General features: G+C 32.2%; 1 protein-coding gene across 1 annotated transcript in view; it reads right to left on the bottom strand.

The window, feature by feature from the left end:
* LOC130453317 (uncharacterized) overlaps positions 1–9,738 on the bottom strand; it is a 688,318-nt gene that overhangs the window by 18,680 nt on the left and 659,900 nt on the right. The gene's annotated exons all lie outside the window — the stretch shown is intronic.

Raw genomic sequence — 9,738 nt, 5'->3', positions numbered from 1 at the left:
AAACTGTATCCTCAAGAGATACATCAAGATATCAAGAGATATGAGAAAGAATTAAAACATAAGCTGCGAATAAAAAAAGGTAGAAGGATATACCGTGAAACAGCACATGGAAGATTAGAGTAATTAGGAAGAAAATGAGCATAAGGAGTGTAAAATTCATTCAAGAAAAAAAATTAACGGAGGAGAATGTTAAAAGAGGAACATACAAGTAGATAGTGGATATAACAAAGTGAATGTGCTCGCCAATAAATCATAACAACACACTTTCTCTTCTTTTCTATCACATGCGACTCATTATGTGTCTTATCAGTACTCTTTTAATTGAGTGGCTAATTGGCTATATCATTTTCTGTCATATCTGTCAACTAACGTAAAATCTATGTTTTTCTTCGAAGTTTCGATTAGTTGTCAAAGTCGGAGTTATCCTTTCACTACCTCTGGCAATCCCAAACATCTGTCAGAGATAGCGAGAAGTCCACTCTACTAAAATCCATACCAAGTCGTAGCTCTAACCATGTACAAAGCTTCAGTCACTGTTTGACTTGTGGTACACACTCCTTGTGGATTACACCCTCAATATCAAAGGAGCAGATTCAATCACAGCCACGATATTCTGGCTCCTTGAAGAGATTCTTGACCTACTGCTAACTCTGTCATCGGGTCATATTGGAAGATCTACACACACTCCATTCACGGCATTTCTGTATCACAAACTATACAGCGGACAAGTTCAAGCTGTAGTAGTTACCTTCAATCTCATTGGTAACGCGTTAGTCGACAATATACACGAGGAGAAGAAAATATTTTTATTCAATTATTCAAAATAATTGAAATGAATGACTTCGTGTAGTCATCATCATCTTAGAATTAATATTCTTTCAACGTTTAACAATTCAATATTGATTTTACGTTCAATGATAATGCAGTATAAATAGTAAATGCATGATCAATAATCATCACTTTTTTTTCTTATCGATAAGAATGCGATTCGATTAACACGAATGAAAAAGGTTTGTGACAATATCAAACATCCATTATTTCCGAACCTCTGTTGTTTCGAATTGCTTGCTTGCTTCGGTTTTCTGCTTTTAGTTTTATTCTGCTATATATTTTCAGAAATCCTCATACGTCAATGACGAAGAATTACTAGGAAAAAACAGTATTGAGAACTGATAATATTAACAGAGTGATGTCTCAACGTGTAGATATCACCAGTTTTTCCAGAATCTGGGACGGATTTGTTCTGCATTTGACAACTATTTATCATGAATCATAGGCTCTCTCCGTTAAGCGGTTTTAAAAAATAGTTTTTCAGTGACTTAACAGTGACAAAACTCAATAGAAAACATTTACAGTGTCATTTGACAAATTGTTTGATATTTTAATCCTCAAATCTCATTTTGATTAAGCTAACATTTTGAAAATGGAATCACCTTGAACTATGTAAAATAAACCCATGTCTTAGATACGCAGCAAAATCGTGTCAATCGATTCCATTTTCCCAAACAATAAACGGATAACACCGCTTGACTGCAAGGTCCATGGATATCTAGATAGTTTTCGCCCAGGCATAGTATGTCGGACTTTATTGGAAGCTTCTGAGTACCCACCTATTTTATACCATAGTAAAAATATTATAACGTTGATACATGATTTATGAAACTCCAGTGCCGCGACATCCCTAAAAAAGGTCAAATATATTGTTTCCGCTCTTCCCCAATTCGCTCTTGACACAATTCTCGAATTGGTGGCGGAAGTGATGGGTGACATCAAATATTCAAGAAACTCCAGCCATTATTTTTAACCATAGAATTACGCATAGCATGAAACATCTATTACGAAATTGGATGGGCTATCAGTCTCGTCAAGGCTATTTAGGGAAGGTTCAGAGGAGCTCTTCCTTCTAAACTACGTTATAAATGTCAAACATATATCAATTTCGTAATTAGATATATCTACTTTCTTCACCCAATCACTTTCTTGATATGCTCTTCAATTATATGCCGAACATCCTCAGGTACTGCCGTTTCAGCCTCAATAACACTGTTCACATCAACTCAGATGTAACTATAAGTCCGATATTTGATTCGTACCATCGAATCAGGATATTAACAATAACTTATCAAGAACTTTCCAAAAAATTCGACTATTCTCCTGTTGCCATTAGATCCTGAATCTCAGTCCTTCTCTCTTAGATGTTTTGTGGTTTTCCTGGTGAACTTAGTAAAATGACGACATGGAATAATATTGCCACCCTTTCGTCCACTCAAATTTATCAACTAGCACGAACCATTTTGTATTGTATTTTAGTTACCACATAAACTCGATTCCAGCCAGGGAAGACACTAATTAGCGAAAAATATCTAAAAAATAGTCACCAGAAATAAAATTACTACAGCAATGGAAAGCAAATCTTCTCTCTTGTCCTCTCATTATCGACATTTTTGAAATTTCCTCTCACATTGGATACTTTGCTATGAGTTTTCAATTGGATTGATGAAGAACTCATTTTTTCCAATGGAGTGGTGGTAGTTATTTTCAATTAAATCCTGAATCATTTTTTGAGCTCTTCAGATCACCCGGTCTCAATTGTCGTCGTCGAACATCATTTACGATATAATGGTTCTTTTTTGGTTATGTGAATTGGAGTTGAAGTGGAGAAAATATTATACAAAATACACTCTTTTACTACCGCATAAATTTCTAGTATTATTTAGTTGACCGCACGAGAGAGGTCAACTAAATTTTACAGTAATTCCGACGTCTACATGCCTCCATAACATTATTGAAGATGTTCCGCGCTTCGAGTGTATGTATCCACGAGAATGAATCGTAAATTTTTCAAAAGTAGAGAGCTGTTGGTGCACTGCAGGAAATTTATTTATGAATACTTCTGGCTCGGCTCCAATAAAACATGTATCAGTGAATTTTCTAGTTTGTCTTTCTGCAGGAATCGATAAGCGTACAATCAGTTTAGTAAACTGAGAATATTTGAAAATCCCCATTGATGAATTGATTTATCCATACAAACGATTTTGATTGCTTATTCACTTCTACATAACGATGAAAGGGAAGATAATACTATCATATATGAAAAATATGATTCAATATATTCTCAGGAACATTAAAAGTGTACGTATATCGACCTTGATTTTTTGGCAACATGTTAACTATATTTGAAGCAGGCTATTATAACCATATTTGATGTTGTTCATGTTTACAAAAATATTTTTCTTCCAATTGCTAACCAGTTTAGAGTTTGGAAACAGATTTAAATATGATGGCAAGGAGACTATCCACACATTTATGTACATTTACTCCACGGAACATGCTTGGAACGAGGTTGCTTAGGAAGATATCCTCTTCTCGATGCCTAGACCTTTCTATGATTGTACTCAGTTACGAGACTGCTAAACACATTATTAATTATTTTGCTAGGAACATATTGTTGCAGTATAGAACAAAATAAAACAAATTGATAAAATAAATGAAGTCTTATAATAGTTTACAAAACCTTTTAACATTGCTTCGGACTTATTGCCATAATTTCTCCTGATTTGATTTGATTATTGTAATCTTAAAATTGCCAATTGTTCAAGATGGCAGATTTGGTTCAAGACACGTAAGGGATTTTCTCCTTAACTAATGACATGGAATTTATCAAAGATTGCGTACATCCCTCCAGGTTGATGTTTAATGAGGGTGAGAAAAGGCCTGATCTTTTAGGCAGCGGAATGTGATAGGTGAAGAAAATTTAACCCTATCCCCAACCTAACCTTAGTTGTGACACAGCTACACACCACTTATTATGTTAGCAAGTTATTTGTATTCAAAAAGAATTTTTTTTTTTTGATTTAAGACTAATGTTTCTAGCCAACAGCTAGGCGTGGTTCTTGGTGATGTACGTCGTGTTACTTTCCGCTTTGTCAATGGTCAGGCCTTATCCTACTCTGTTGAAACTTAACCTAATCACAAAAATATTTTGAAATCCGTCAAATTGGTTCCTCATAACGAATATTCCATTTTCAGAACATCAATTTTTGATGCAATTTCAGGAATTTACCTCAATACTACTTGTTGGTATTGAGAAAATTTAAAGCCTGGAAAATTATATCGAGAAACTACGTAGTAATTTAATGGGTTTTATTAGAATTTTGTTCACAAATCAAACTTTCTATCACAGCTCTATGAACAGCTTTTCAATAGTCTAAATATTCATGTTAATGTATTTGTGATGAAGTTGATTTAATAACGAACAGTGTCAACGAAATGGCACACCTCGAAGTAACACCTATTAGAATATAGTGAAATTTCAGCGAATACCAAACGTTACATTCTATGAAAAGATCTAACCATATAAATACGTGCAGAGTTTATTACCGGTTCCAAAGAACAATATAATAAATAATATACAATAAATTAGTGAATAGTGTATTCAAAATATAAATTTGTGGAAGGAATTGTGAGGATAATAAAAAATGGAAGGAAAAAATATATTGTATGCTCTAATTTCACCTCACCCATCAGATAATGATGTAAATGAATGATGAAACATTACAAAACTAAATAATAGAAGTTTCAAACCGGCATAAATATGAATATTTCACAAAATAAGTCTAGATAATGTGTCTTTTGACAGAATCTAGGCGAAATAAAAAATATCGTACGGATACTTATGAAGAAGTAGAAGTGATTCAATGTTAAATTCCCCATCAACAACATTCCATTTTCAGACAATAATAAATGAATTGAATAATTGAATGATAATTCTGTTTCGTAGTTGCTAACCATTGTTGGCCATGTAATTGTTCCATTCATGTCATATCAACAATTGTTGATTGTTTCAAGAATTTAAATCGAAATAAGTGCATTGTGTAGCAACAAAATCGATCAACAACGACACAATACAGATTGTGTATGTATACAATTTTATTAGTTTCTGCGCGCAACAGTAGGAGTGATAGAAAATCTTTAATGACTCACTTTATAAAAATAGAATATAAGATGAAATTTATATAATTCTTCCTCAAAGAATTGCCGTCGACAAGCGGTGCACTTACTCCAAAGTTAATTTTATTAGTAGAAACATTGCTGGAATGTTATGTTGTGATCTTCTTAATGTCAGGAATGTTGCTTGAACGTTTCTCTTTTAGCTCATTCACATTTTCTAGAAGAGCTATAAGTCGTGCCAAAATTGGTTAAGTACGGTTGATATGGATAATCAGGAAGTGTTTATGACAAACAAAAGAAAACAATCACCACGACCTTGACGTTCAAAGGGCATTTATAGGGCGAGGTGAGTCGCTGATTTTCTAATGGCAACTCTGATTTTTGTCCCAGAGTTAAAGCATTATATCAGCCATAAATCATAAAGATGATCTTTTAATGCCAAGCCAATTGGAACATATTTTACTGTTCATTCTATAGTCAGATTTCTTGAGGCAAATTAGGCAGTCGATTATTTATTTGGATGTTATCCATGGATTCTTACTGAATATTGAAGATTTTAAGTAGTCAGATACCAGTTCCAACCAAAAAGTTGTTATACTTTATTATTCATTTCCGTCTGTTTTTGAAATACACAATCTCTTCAATCTGCTTCATTATAAGCTTTCTTATTTCCAGTTTTGAATCGCTCATACTAATTGTAAGCATAAGTCATTATTGTAGGCACATTTTAACGTATTTGGCACCTTTTTTTCTTTGGAACAAAACTTGAAGTTCGCTCTCCATAGAGCGGCTATATTAGCAGAATGCTTTTCATTTTCACTTAAAATTGGTTATATTATTGCTTTTTTGGAAAAATATAGTAAATTCGTTAAACAGTTGACAAGAGTTAGAACTGTCATCACTTGTCGGTATGCTTTTGATGAATATCACGCCCCTTGTTGAGCCTTTATTGAAAGGGAATGTTGTAGGAATCTTTTATGTTATTAATGCATCGGCATTATGACAATCATGACAATTATTCATCTTTCTGCCTTCCATAAATATCTTTTAAGAATGCTTAATATAGAATTTTCTGTCTCTTTAACTGTATATAAGAAATAAACTCTACATAACAAAATATATGAAGCTTCTAAATTATAAACTTCTTTTGGACTTTTATATTAAGTTCGTACATTATCCTAATGAAGAATTCCTACCGTAGTAAACTATGCTGGAATTACCCTACGAACGCTTCAATTTATTATAATAAGCTTTATCTACCATACTTGGTTTTTTTTGTTAATTAAGTCGCTACCTGAAGAGCCGGAAATAAGAAAAAGGAGCTTTTTAATAATTCTCTAATGGAAGTAGCGTTGAGTGAATATAAATAGCTGGAAGAAGATAGGGTAGTTGGAAGTCAGTTGTTTCGAATTTTCTATTCTTGATTCTGACACCAATGTATCCAATAAAAGTTTCAAATAACTAATCTAAAATGGAATGCATGGAGTAGATTGCATCATTTATTCCTAGGACCTATTATGAACTTTAAATTACGTCATCTTGCAAAAGTAAAAGATAATCCTGAAATAACAGAGAGAGAATTCTGAGAGTTTATAGGTACTGTGTGTTTTAATGAATTTATGGACGACATCTTTGAGTTGTCAAATCTGCTTTATTTGACAAATCAATTGACAATTGATAGTAACTTTCTGTTTAATTGGGAATTTCATAAAATTACATTATATATTGACTTACACCAGGGCACATTTTATAGCAGACATATTCTTCGCTCAAAACATAACATGTTAACTCTTACTAAGACTATGCATCCCGTGAGATGTCGAATAGTGCCCTCTGAAAAAGCGGTAATCACTGTACAGGTAAGCTTTGAGGAAGATCACAATCAATTACTCATCACTAACAGCAACTGGAGTTATACGTTGTAATATTCCAAGATTTAATAACTAATACCATCGTATGTTCCATAAATTCGAGGAATGAGTGGAAGCACAAACATAAATCCATGTTTCCATAAAGGATTTAACTTTGTATGAGTGAATATCTGCTTTAATCAATGTCACTATCATGAGAAAAAATAATTAAAATACGCATTTAGGGTGAGCTAACGAAACTCAATCTTCCAACAATGAAAAATCGCATTTTTACTTATATAAAAAATAAAAATTGGGAAAATTCAATCCATTACCACTATTATTTTTGATAAAAAATTCCATCTCACAACCCCAAGCGTCACATTCTTCTGAGTTGGCAAATAAGCCGATAAGATATAAAATAGCTTTTAAAAATCAACTTTGATTGAATCGACGAGGATCTCCGAAAATTTTAGAGATCCGATTAAGTTTACTCTCATATCAAGAAAGATTTCTATACAATCTTAATCTGAACCACGAACATCGACATATTCCCTTCCGTAATATTGACTGGAAATAGATATAGAAAGCATTTAAGTTATTGAATTATCTTATCTAAATGGTTTTCGACAATTTCGTTCCGAAATTTCGCGTTTGATTTTTTCGGAAGTGATTGACTACTGATATATCTGAAACAATCCAATAAATGAATTTCATAATCAACATTATAATGGAAAGAGAGTTTTTTATAACAGTGGGAATGCATCTGATATAAAAAGAGTAATCAGCAGTTTTGCTTCAACTTAAGTTTAAAAAAGTTTAATCCTTTTTTGTTTACATGTATTCTTTCAAATAACACTGTGCTTTGTCCTAACTTCTCTGTCATACAGTATCAAATAATTTGGATCTTTTGAGCCTTCATATCTGGAGTTAGTTGTCAAGAAGCAGGATCACTCACAAGGTTGAAAAATTTGTGAACCCTTCTCTCGTTTCTTTTGGTGATTTTCAATAATTACAAAAGAAAAAGAATCATTGTAGAGTTCTCTATGTGAATCTTCATTTTGAACGTATAAAAGAGCACCAGCAATTTTCCACATTATTAATTATTTTCATTCAATCCTAAACCTTTCTCAGACCAGCATTTTATCTTATCAATCGCATTTTGTAGGTTGTGTGTAGTTTTTTGTATAGTAGCTTCTAATTTGTCTGCAGCAACTATGACTATTGTAAGGTCTTATAATTTTGAAATAGCCTAAGAATACTGTCTTGTGGAAACGTTTAATGGTTTGACTTGAATTCTCATTTTACCACTGCATTTTTTTGTGTTAATATTAGATGCCAAGCCTTGTCGAACAGAACACAGATATTCAGGAATAGAGCTTATCAAAATTATTCTTTTAATGATTCCTCTACTCAGTTATGATCACATGGATTTGGTATGTGGTAGAATATATATCAAGTAATCCAAAGTTTTAGGGTGCGATAATAGGTTTTGTACAATTATATGATAAATTATTAGCAGCAAGAAAGCGAGAGATCCAAATATCTTTGATGTTACGTGTGGTAAAGAGATTGGCGATACAACATTTAATTTCAGTTATCAATGACATATAGGAAATTTTTGAGAGGATAAGGATATATCTTGTTGTTTTGGTTCTTTTGCAATGTCTAACCACCAATCAAATCAAAGCCAAAGAATTTTTTGTCTGTCTTCTCACTTATTTACCTCCCTGTTCTTTTAAAAGTGTGAATTTGCTATTTCTTATATATTTGATTCTATCCTGTTCAGGTCATCTCTACTTTAGTCCTCTTTCTTTCAGATTGTTTGATATTTCCGTGACCGATTTCCTTCTGCATCTGCCTATTTTCATATTTTAACTGTTATGTCGTCCCATTTTCACCATGTGTAGAAACTATCTCAACAAATACAGTTCGGTTTTTGCATTTTATTATGAAGTCCCTTATTTCAAGTAGTCTTTTTCTTCTCATTATTTATCTCAGTATCTTCATTTTGCACATTGATATTTTCTGTTTCAATTTATGTTTATCAATTGTTCAACAACTTTCATATTCCTTATTTTTTCTTTGTTAATACTATAAAGGGTCTCTCTAAATCAACTGCTACGGCGTAAATAATAAATTAGACATTATATTTTCTGATGGAATAAAGTAATGATAATATTCGAAATATAATTATCAAAACGATATGTGTACAGCATTAAATATTACATAATATTGGCAGAAATTGCAAGAGGGGACCTTTAAAATGGAAACGGATCTTTGGTGGATGCAATTTATAAAGATTTAATGATGCTTAATAGAGATATCAGAAATGGAATACACTAAATTTTTGTTCATTATTGATTTATTTTGTTCTATTTGACAGAATAAAATTGTGTTTTGATAAGGTCTCAAGAAAGATTAAAAATATGATGTATAAATTTGATGTTATATGTAATGGATAGGGTATATACCAAGTTAGTATGCTTTTTGAAAGCTCATAACTCTTGAAAGTCAATACATGAAGCGATTCAATATCATTTTTCAGTTTAATTCGCTCTATCTATATGTAAAATCCCCTAAGTTTTTTTTTGTATAGGTAAATAATCATTGTCATTGCCAAAATCACCACTCCTTATCAATTTATTAGAAGTATTGATAAACAAAATCGAATTTATTGAAAAAGTTATTTCAGTAGACCGTGAACTTATTAGCGAAATGTTTTCAATAATTTTATGGTATCAGTATTCAATACAAATAAATAAAGTAATATGTTTGTTATTTCATGCATTGGCCTTTCAACTCTTGTCCTTCACTCAAAGACAACTTCATAAATTTGTAATGAATCCTCTCTTGATCAATCAAAAAAATCCATCCAAAGTAGAACAATATTGGAAGGCCGAGAGACAAACAAATGGAAAATAAACCGACTTCTTTG

This window comes from Diorhabda sublineata, chromosome 2 (assembly GCF_026230105.1).
Source record: "Diorhabda sublineata isolate icDioSubl1.1 chromosome 2, icDioSubl1.1, whole genome shotgun sequence".
In the NCBI taxonomy this organism is placed as follows: Eukaryota; Metazoa; Arthropoda; class Insecta; order Coleoptera; family Chrysomelidae; genus Diorhabda; species Diorhabda sublineata.
The sequence above is the reverse complement of the archived record's forward strand: the minus strand, read 5'-3'. Positions and strand labels throughout refer to the sequence as shown.